We start from the raw sequence: 9,765 nt of genomic DNA, 5'->3' as shown, positions 1-9,765 counted from the left end.
AGACCTTATGCATGACAAAACATGGTCAAGAACTTCATAAAGTGAAGCCAAAAGATGAGAGCATGGTAGTCAAAAGTCATGATGCATTTCTAGGCACAAACAAGGGAATACAAAGCAAGTATGCTAAGCATGCAAAGGGCCACAAATCCGACCAAAAACAGAGATAACATGTGACCTAAATAGCACCAAAAACATCTGATATGGAGCCAAAGACAACCAAGAATATATGCTACCCTTATGAGTTCAAAACATGCACAAATGAGACACAAAGGGAGAGGGGTGTCCCTCCCCTATACAAGACTTCAAACCATCTTCTTCACCACTGAAAATCCACTGGATTTCAGTGGTGAGAAGGTTAATACAACAAAGCAAATAAGGCTTAAGGAAAAAGACACCATAAGGGGCCAAAAGAGACCTAAGAGGGGGATTTCGACCCCCAATGCCAAAACACCCTTAATGACAGTTCTTAAGCATGAAAATATAAGACTTTTTTTAGTTATACACAAAGCTCAAATCAATATGAAAGATAGGTCAAAAGCCAATGCAAGATTGGGGATAATAAAGTGAAAGTCTTACCCTTGAAGAATACTTCAAGAACAGTTGGTCCAGCCACACTCTACTGAGCAAAATCAGTCCAAAATCTCAAAAAACAAACCTCAATGCCTCTCAATCTCAGAGCAAGGTGTAATGGTGTGTGTATTAGTGCAAAGTTAAGGTCAAAATGCACTTTTAGGCCAAGAAAACACACACAAGGGAGGAGAGAGAGGGAAATATGTATCAACCCTAACCCTAATCCAAAGCTCCCTCTGAAATTTTTGGTAACCCTAATGCCAAGAGAGGAAGCCCCTTCTTATAGGCAACTCCCTCTTGTAAGGCTTCCAAAACAAGCCATCCAAGAGGGAAATCCCTCCATACTCGTGTATGGAGGGGAGCAGAGTGGGTGCCAGCTATCACAGCTGGCACAAAATATCTACTAAAAGTAGATGAACAGTGATCGGCCATTCAAAATTGCCATTTTGGCAAAATAAATGGCCGACCGGCAACAAAGAGTGCCGACTGGCAATATACATTGCCGATGGCATAAAATCACTGGCCGGTGGCCTCAAGCCATGGCCGGTGATGTGTGGGGATGCCTCACAAGGCATTCCCTGCCCCTCCAAGGCAAAACACAAGTGTTTGGTGCAAAACCAGACACAATACGGTCGAGTCGAGAGATCCTGAGGCAAGGCGCGCGACTGAGACCTCTGGGAACTCAAGACGAACACAAACAAGACGAACACAAACAAGGGTAATCACCAAGTGTTCCAATGGTGACGTCCAAGTCTTGAGGACGGTCAAAAATGGGGTGTCTACACTTAGAAATAGAGTATACACCGGTTCTAACAGATCAACACCCCTCAGTCAGTGTGGAAGATATGATGCGTCAACTTCAACAGGCCATGCAGCGAGACCCTGGCTGCCAAGTGGAGGTTACCGCTTGCCAAACAGAGGCAGTAGCTCAGTAGGCTAAACTGATTGCTAGGCTTCAACAGCAACAGCAACAACAACCACAACAAGCAGTAGCTTCTGCTTCGCATCCACCCCCACCTAGGGTTCCGATACCCGAGGATATAGCCAATGTCCAGGAAAATGCAGACATCCCAGTGGACCTGATTCCACCTCAAACTTCCAAAGCACCGGCCTACCCAACAGAGGCCCCCTTTGAGTTTGAGGTCGACGCTACCGCTCTGAAAGTAAGCAAGCTTGAGAAGCTTTCTAAGAGGGCTTAGAGTGTTAACTCGATCCTGGACATAGAGGACGACTACACAAATTCGGCGATGACATTGCCAGATAGATTTAAAATGCCTCACATAGACCGCTTCGACGGTTCTAGTGATCCCATGGTCCACTTGTGGCTATTTTCTGACATTCTACGGCCGATGGGCCTGTCTAGACTGCAAAAGCTATCCCTCTTTGGCCGGACCCTGTCGGGTATTGCGGCTATCTGGTATGCTAAACTAAAAGATTCTGTGAAAAGGAGCTGGGAAGAGATAGTCGAGGCCTTTGTCGCCCAATATTCTTATAACACTCAAATCGAGGTCACAACTCGTGATCTTGAGGTAACTCGGCCAGAGCCGAAGAAGGGCTTCTCTGACTTCGTCACTCGGTGGAGGGCCAATGCCTCCATGATGACCACCAGGCCAGCTGAGAAGGACCAGATAAGAATAGTCATTCGTAATCTGCAACCGAAGCTACTGCAGAAGATGATTGTTTTACCCCTGCCAACATTAGCTGACCTTCATGAGATAGGGGTACAGATAGAGGATGTGATAAAACAGGGTCTGATTGACCATGAAATAGACAGCCCAAGAGGGTGTAGACGTCCCCGAACGTTCTAGGAGGAATGAATCCCCGTTCTGTTCGTTTGTGGGTTTACTACAGTCCAGACTCAAATTGTCACGGTTCTTAATCTGATCTCACAATGTGCAATGTGAGATTGATAAATCACCAAAGAGTCCAAATCCGGCAAATCGTTTTGAGAAAACAGATTTTTAGAAAGAAGTGCCAAACATGGACTGCTTTGCCAGATACAGAGTCGCCACCTAAATATTTTTTATGGAAGAATTTAGGAAACCCTGACTCGTTTGCCTAAGGCCACGTGTCCGTCATCACCAAAGTTGCCTCGGCTCGGGAACTTGGGTACGATTGGGGAAGGTCAGCTATGAGCACCCCCGCTCGCCCGATCCGAAGATCGACCTCTACTAACCATGATATCTAGTTTTAAAAACGTTATGTGTTCTTATTCCGATTAATTAGCTAATCTTACTATGTGATGCGCACAACACAAAAGTATAGACTAGATCGCCTAATTTGGAACAAAGCATTGCATATCCGTTTGTTCGGAAAATGGTTTGAAATTTGCTACTCGCAAGTAGGCTAAAATACGGATTTCAACGAGTTGTTTCGACTCAAGCAATCCAACCTTCACCCATAGGCATTCAGGCAGTAATATCACATAAGCACATAGCCACATGGTAAGCATGCTGTCATGTTAACATTCACACTCATGCGAGATGCTAAAGCATAAATACTTACAGTGTACTCCGAGCCAAAACAAATAACATGTTAGCAATCAAACGTATGATCCAAGTCCATGTTAAATGGCTAATGCATCACAGGCAAAATGCAATCTAGAATAGGCTCGGCTAATCCTAGGATGGCATGTGAAATGCAACAAGTAACATGTATTCAAGTTAGATTTGAAATACAATGCAGTTAGCATGATGCGCCGAGCCCGGTGCATGCAATACTAATGAAGAATGCATGCATGCATAGCATAAGGTATGCTAAATTAAATATGCCCTAGTACTAACCATCAAAAGCAGGTAAGTAAAAAGGAGAAAGAAGTTGGGGGTTGGAAGACATGCACACACGCACCCACACTTATTACACATTCGCCCTCGCTCGGAGGGACCAAAAGAATAATACAAATTAATTAACCTACAAGCTAATTAATTATTACAAACCGCTTAACTAGTTAAGAAAATTAACTAAGCTAAGAAAGCAATAAAACAGCCTCAGGAAGAGGGTCCAATGCATGCGTGCTCGGGTTTGCTCGGAAATCCGTCACCATGCACAAACTGCCTCTATCTACCCTGCTCTACTCTTCTGAAAATTGCACAAGTCCCAAGGAACACTCTCTGAACACTGTGGAGCATCACCGACCAAGGGGAAACATCACCGACCATGGTAGAAGGGTCATCGACCAAATATTCAGCTCGCGGCCACCCATCATTGGTCGATCGGCACTTTATGCAGTCGACCGGCCATATTTATCTGCAAAATCCTGTTTTGACAGTAGCAGAGGGCAAACATGGCATGGCAATGCATTTCAAGCAAATGTTTGCACAAACACCCTCCTTATCATGTTCATGACTCAAAGGAGGATAGTCCTCGACCCTCGGGCCACCAATCGCGCATTTCAATGCGTGATGGCCAAAGAGGCCAAGTTATGCATTTTAATGTCAAATGAAATGCAAACCAAATAAACACATAAGGCCCAACCTCTATCACTTGATCAAGAGACAAGGCATGCATGCTCAATGCAATGCAGCCTAGACATGTGAGCTAAGTATGCAATCATGAGCATGAAAGCAAGTAATGTGTACTAAGCACACAACCTAAACAAACAAACATGCAAGGCATGTAACAACATGTGCAAGCTAACAAGCATGCAATATGCAATGCGAACATGCAAACATGCAAGACACGTAACATGTTAAGTAACCAAGACAAAAGGAAGAAAACATGCTAAATGCAATGTGATTCAAGCATGCAACACATGCGATAGGCCAAGTATGCAACAACACACAAGGCGAGCATGCAACAACATGCAAAGGAGGGACTTACACCAAGATGGACAGCTCTCTACTAGGTCCAAAATAGTGGCCAAATGCCAAGGAAATGAAGGCCAAAACACATACAAACATGCATGCACACATGGCCCAACTCTTAAGCATAAAGAAGCAACTTTTAAGCACACTTAAAAGAGGATAAACATGGACTAATGGCAAGCATAGCAAGCTCTAAAAATACATGAGGAATGATGCCAAATCAACCTATCAATGCAAGCAAGGCATGCAACTATGTCCAAAACTCAAGGTAAGCCAAGGGGCTTAAACCATAGCTATATGAAGCAAGTCCCAAAGGGCCATGGGGACTCAAAACCACCCCAAGGCAGATCAAAACAAGGTCAAAGGCACACCTAGATGGCATCTAAATGGCCTAAGTCTAAAGGCATGCAAAATGGTTCAAACATGAAGCATAAGCTACCAACCTCTTGAAGCATTAAAGGAGCATCAAATGCAAGCATACAAGCATACCACAAGGACTGAAATGATGTTATAAGTGGTGCCAAACCACTGAAACAAGCCAAGTAATGCATGCTCAACACTCACACACCCAAGGCTAACAAACCAAAATGCAAGGTGGCTATGCAAAGCATGTAATGGATGGCCAAAACAACTCTAAACAGACCTTAAGCATACTAAGACATGCATAAAAGCTTCACAAAGCTAGGCCAAAAACATGCTAGAAACAAGGCTCAAAGCACAAAGCATGTTAAGGCAATTCATGGCATTACAAGACAAGTATGCAAAGCAAGCATGGTGTGTCTAAACCAACTTAAAAAATGCTATATCATGGCAAAATAAGCACAAATACTAGCAAAGACATGGCCAACATGAACTCAACAATGGTGCTCACACATGAGGCTAAAATGACAACTTTTGAAGACAGCAAGGAGAGGGGATGGCCCTCTCCTTCTTAGGACCTCAAAGCACCATCCCCACCCCTAAAATCCCTCTAAATTTCAGTGGTGAGGAGGCCCAAACAAGGTAGTCTCGGAGCTCACCAAAATAGCACAAAATGGGGACCAAATAAGGCCTAAAAGGGGTCAAACAACCCCAAACACCAAAACAACCTTAAACAACTATTTTAAGCACTTAAAATTAGAACTTTTATATGTTATAAGTTAAGCTTAAAAACCGATGCAAGGATGGCTAAAATCCTATGCAAAAATGGGGAATAAAGGGGTAAAGTTCTTACCCTTGAAGACCTTCTTCACAAGGACCACTCCAGCCCCTTCTCCAAGCTTAGATCAACTCAAGAACTCTAAAAATCACTCCTTAGTACCTCAGTAGCTAAAGGAAAGTGTAACTCTAGGTGTTTGTGTGCAAAACTATGAACAAAACACTTTAATACACACACAAAGAGCAAAAGAGAGGGAGATATAGAGATAGATAGATACACAAGACCTAACCCTAATTTAGACCTCTGGAACTCTTTTTTGTAACCCTTAAGGAGGGAGGAGAAGGCCTCTCTTTATAGAGGATCACTCTTGCAAAGCTTACAAAACAAGCTAAGCAAGAGTGAAATCCCTCCATACACGTGTATGGAGGGGGTGCAAAGTGGGTGCCAGCTCGCACAGCTAGCACAAAATATTTGCCAAAAGCAGATGCACAGTGGTTGGCCAACCAAAAATGCCAAATTGACCAAATAAATGGTCGACCGACCAAACAGAGTGCCGACTGACCAAACATTTGGCCGATGGCAACAAAACAATGGCCAGTGGCCTCAAGCCATGGCCGGTGAGATGTGGGGATGGCTAACAAGCCATTCCCTGCTCCTCAAAAGCAAAACACAAGTGTTTGGTGCAAAACCAAACACAAAACAAGCAAGTCGAGAGGTCTTGAGGCAAGGCGCGTGGCCGAGACCTCCGAGAACTCAAGACGAACACGAACATGGATGATCACCGAGTGTTCAAACGGTGACGTCTAAGTCTTGAGGACGGTCAAAAATGGGGTGTCTACAGAGGGCATTCAGACGTTGTTAAAATGAGGCTACGAGTGGCAACGCAGTTGCACGGACCTCTGATGTTGGTATGGTCACCACCACACCAAAAGTAGCCACACCCTTTATCGGCACATCTGGAGCCACCTCACAACCTGCAAAGTACCCACCCCGAGGCCAGAGGGTTTTCACCCCACTCTACATGTCTCTATCTGCGACCTTGAGGGTCCTGATCAGAAAAGGGCATCTGAAGCCTCTGGAGCCGCGCTCATTGCCTAATCCTCTCCCTCCTACACATAACCCAGCCAAGTATTGTGCCTTCCACCAGCAGCGTGGTCATGATACTGACCTATGCTTTAGACTCCGTCATGAGATTCAGGATCTCATTGAGAACAAAGTGATAGCGCCTCCTGAGAAGCCTAACGTCACTACAAATCCTCTCCCACCACATAACCAACCCCCTCCTTCACCCAGGCAAGTGAACCTTATCAAAACAGTGGCCGTCCCATATGACCGCAGCATATACATCACTTCCTCCCCCCTGCCTAAGCTGGCGCTGTTCATCCCAGAAAGCACAGACTTATGCATGATGAGCACGTCCATATCCTAACCCGAACCCCTGGTGGTGGCTGTGGTAGAAGAAGGTATGCCTGAGGGCTCCATGAGCTTAACTGAAAAAAAGTATAACCCTTGTCGTTACATTGTGCCAACTAGCCAGGCCAGACCGATGATGGAATTGTCAACAGGGATGGAGGTCGATGTAGTCCGGGAGGACGGGCCAAGCCAGGGGCTGGATGATTTAGCTGAGCTCGAGGAAGACATCAGTAATTTGTAGTTCTTTGACGAACATGATCCAAGGGATGTGCGCATTAATTGGTTTGACCTGAATGGATAAACGAATAATACAAGATGGCTTAGTGATGAGCCAGATATTGATAAAGGGTCTCAACCAAAGTAGGGACAGTTGGAAACAGGAACGTGTTCAATGACTGGAACAGTCGACAATAAGGGAAAGTTGCCAGGGAGCACCGGTACAAAGAATTTTGCTCAAGAATTAGGTAGCTTGTGTACAGCTAATATAGAACAGGAGGCCGCGCTGAAGCGGTTCGAACAAGAAAGAACTGAGACTGATCAGAAGGCTAGAAAAGCCGAGGGTCTTGCAGGGACAGAATATGTTGTGAACACGGGAACGATTACAGCGGAACCGGGCATGTTCTTGTCGGTTGTCAGAGGAATGTGGTGCGAAGACGATGATTTGCGTCATGCCCATACTGATGAGTATTGGGGACGGAATCTACCAGATGACACATGGTATACCGAGGAAGTTGATCACATGACTCGGAGTGGGCAGTATTTCAAGCCCCCACACCTGGACCAACCAGAAGCATCAGGAAAAAATAAGGAAGCTGAGAAACAGAAAGATAAACTGTTAGAAGAAGAAGCTGTACTGAAGCAACTGAAAAAGATTCAAGCGGACATCTCCATCTGGGGATTATTCATGGCTTCACGGGTGCATAAACAAGCTGTCCTATTTACAATGGACAAGGCCAAGCTCTCTATTGACACAACCCCTGAGCAGTTAGTGGGACTGGTTTTCCCGAGAGGGGCCTCGCCAACTTTGACCTTTATCAATAAAGAATTGCTGCCTAAGGGCTCTGAGCACAACAAGACACTGTACATCTTCGTGGAATGTAAAGGGAAGTGGATACCAGTCGTCTTGGTTGATACCGGGTCTGCAATTAATGTGTGTCCATCGCGCACAGCCTATGCTATCGGTTTGAAACTGGTAGATTTCGCACCAACAACCCAAGTAATTCAGGCTTAGGACAATACAAGTCAGGAAGTGATAGGGATAGTTCGGGTTAGAACTCAGGTTGGCCCGGCACAATGGGACATCGAGTTCCATGTTCTAGACGTTCCGCCACCTTTAACTTACTCATTGGATGGCCGTCGCTGCACCAAGTGAAAGTTGTCTCTTCCACTCTGCATCAGATGCTGAAGTACCCCCATGGGAAGGGGGTAGCTATTGTTTTTGGGAACTCTTCCATACATCCGCCGCTAGAGGTTACTACACCGATCTTGGAAATTGTACACGGCTAGGAAGATGTCTTTTTGTCTAGGTTCACCTTGGCCGAGGCGTGGGTAGTGCAAGATATTCTGGCTATTGATGAGGGATTATATGTCAGTGCGTAATCCGTCTACCTCATGAATAAACTGCAACATGTACCCGGAATGGGATTGGGAAGGAACGGCCGGAAGGGCGTCGCTGCATTGGCCGAAGTGCCACATAACCCTTATACCTTTGGTCTAGGTTACACACCTACCAAAGAGGATTGGGTAAGGAAGGGAAAGGAAATGGCAAGAAGAGCCAAGGCTAAACGAACTGGGAAGCACTATGAGTTGGTGCATAGACCTATTCAAGGAACCCTGAACGGCCGCTTTGTTCGGGAAAGGGAAGATTTTCCATTTTGTGGCTTTCCTGAGCCATGGCTGAATTCTGAGAAGCGGCGTTTGCCCGGCTTTGAGATCTTTTTCGACCTACAGTTGCAAGGGGATGAAGTTGCAGAAGAGCAGACTGACCCACTAGCTGTGGCTGAACAGTGTATAGAGGATGAGTCCAATGGCACAGAACTTGAGCTGGGAGCAGTGCTGGCTTGTCTCCTCTCGGATCCTCAGATCACACTAGAGAGCTTGGGGGATGACTTCTCTATTTCCATGATTAGAGATCAAATGGTTGTGGGCCCTTCTTCCGACATTCTGGATGCATCTGTTGCACCCTCCCTCGTTTGGCAGTTCAAAGAGGGCTTTTTGTCTAGCAGTTCTGAATCATATAGTGAACCAAAATCTGATTCCACAGAGTCTATGGAGTTGGAATCAGATTCTAATTCTTCTGAGTCAAAGTCCGATATTCCTGGGGTTGATAACCCGGATGCCGTTGTTTTGTCCAGGTCGTCTTTTTCCTTTCCTTTTGAGTCGATTGTAACCGAGGAATTGAACGAACTGGAAATTGTGAATGAGAATGGTACCACTGCTATTTCTGAGTACTTTTCTGTGCCACTTGTGTATTACATTAATCAGGACTTTCAAAATGACGAGGAAGAAATTCCTCCGATTTTGAAACATTTGATTGATCGAGAGGATGAGAGGTTTGTAAAGCCTTTGGTTGATGAAATCACTTCAATTAACGTGGGTACTAAGAAGGATCCGCGTCTGGTCCAGATCAGGTCCGCATTGTCTTCGGAGGAACGCGAGCGCTTAGTCGCTTTATTAAAAGATTTCAAAGATGTTTTCACGTAGTCCTACGAAGACATGCCTGGAATCGATCCTGAGATTATACAGCATCGGATCCATCTTGACCCTGAGGCCCGACCCGTCAAGCAGAAGCTTCGGAGAATACGCCCAGATTGGGCTCTGAAAAGTAAGGAAGAGGTCACC

Source organism: Camellia sinensis, chromosome 9, assembly GCF_055761805.1.
Source record: "Camellia sinensis isolate YWXY chromosome 9, ASM5576180v1, whole genome shotgun sequence".
Taxonomy (NCBI): Eukaryota; Viridiplantae; Streptophyta; class Magnoliopsida; order Ericales; family Theaceae; genus Camellia; species Camellia sinensis.
This window is presented reverse-complemented; position numbering follows the sequence as displayed.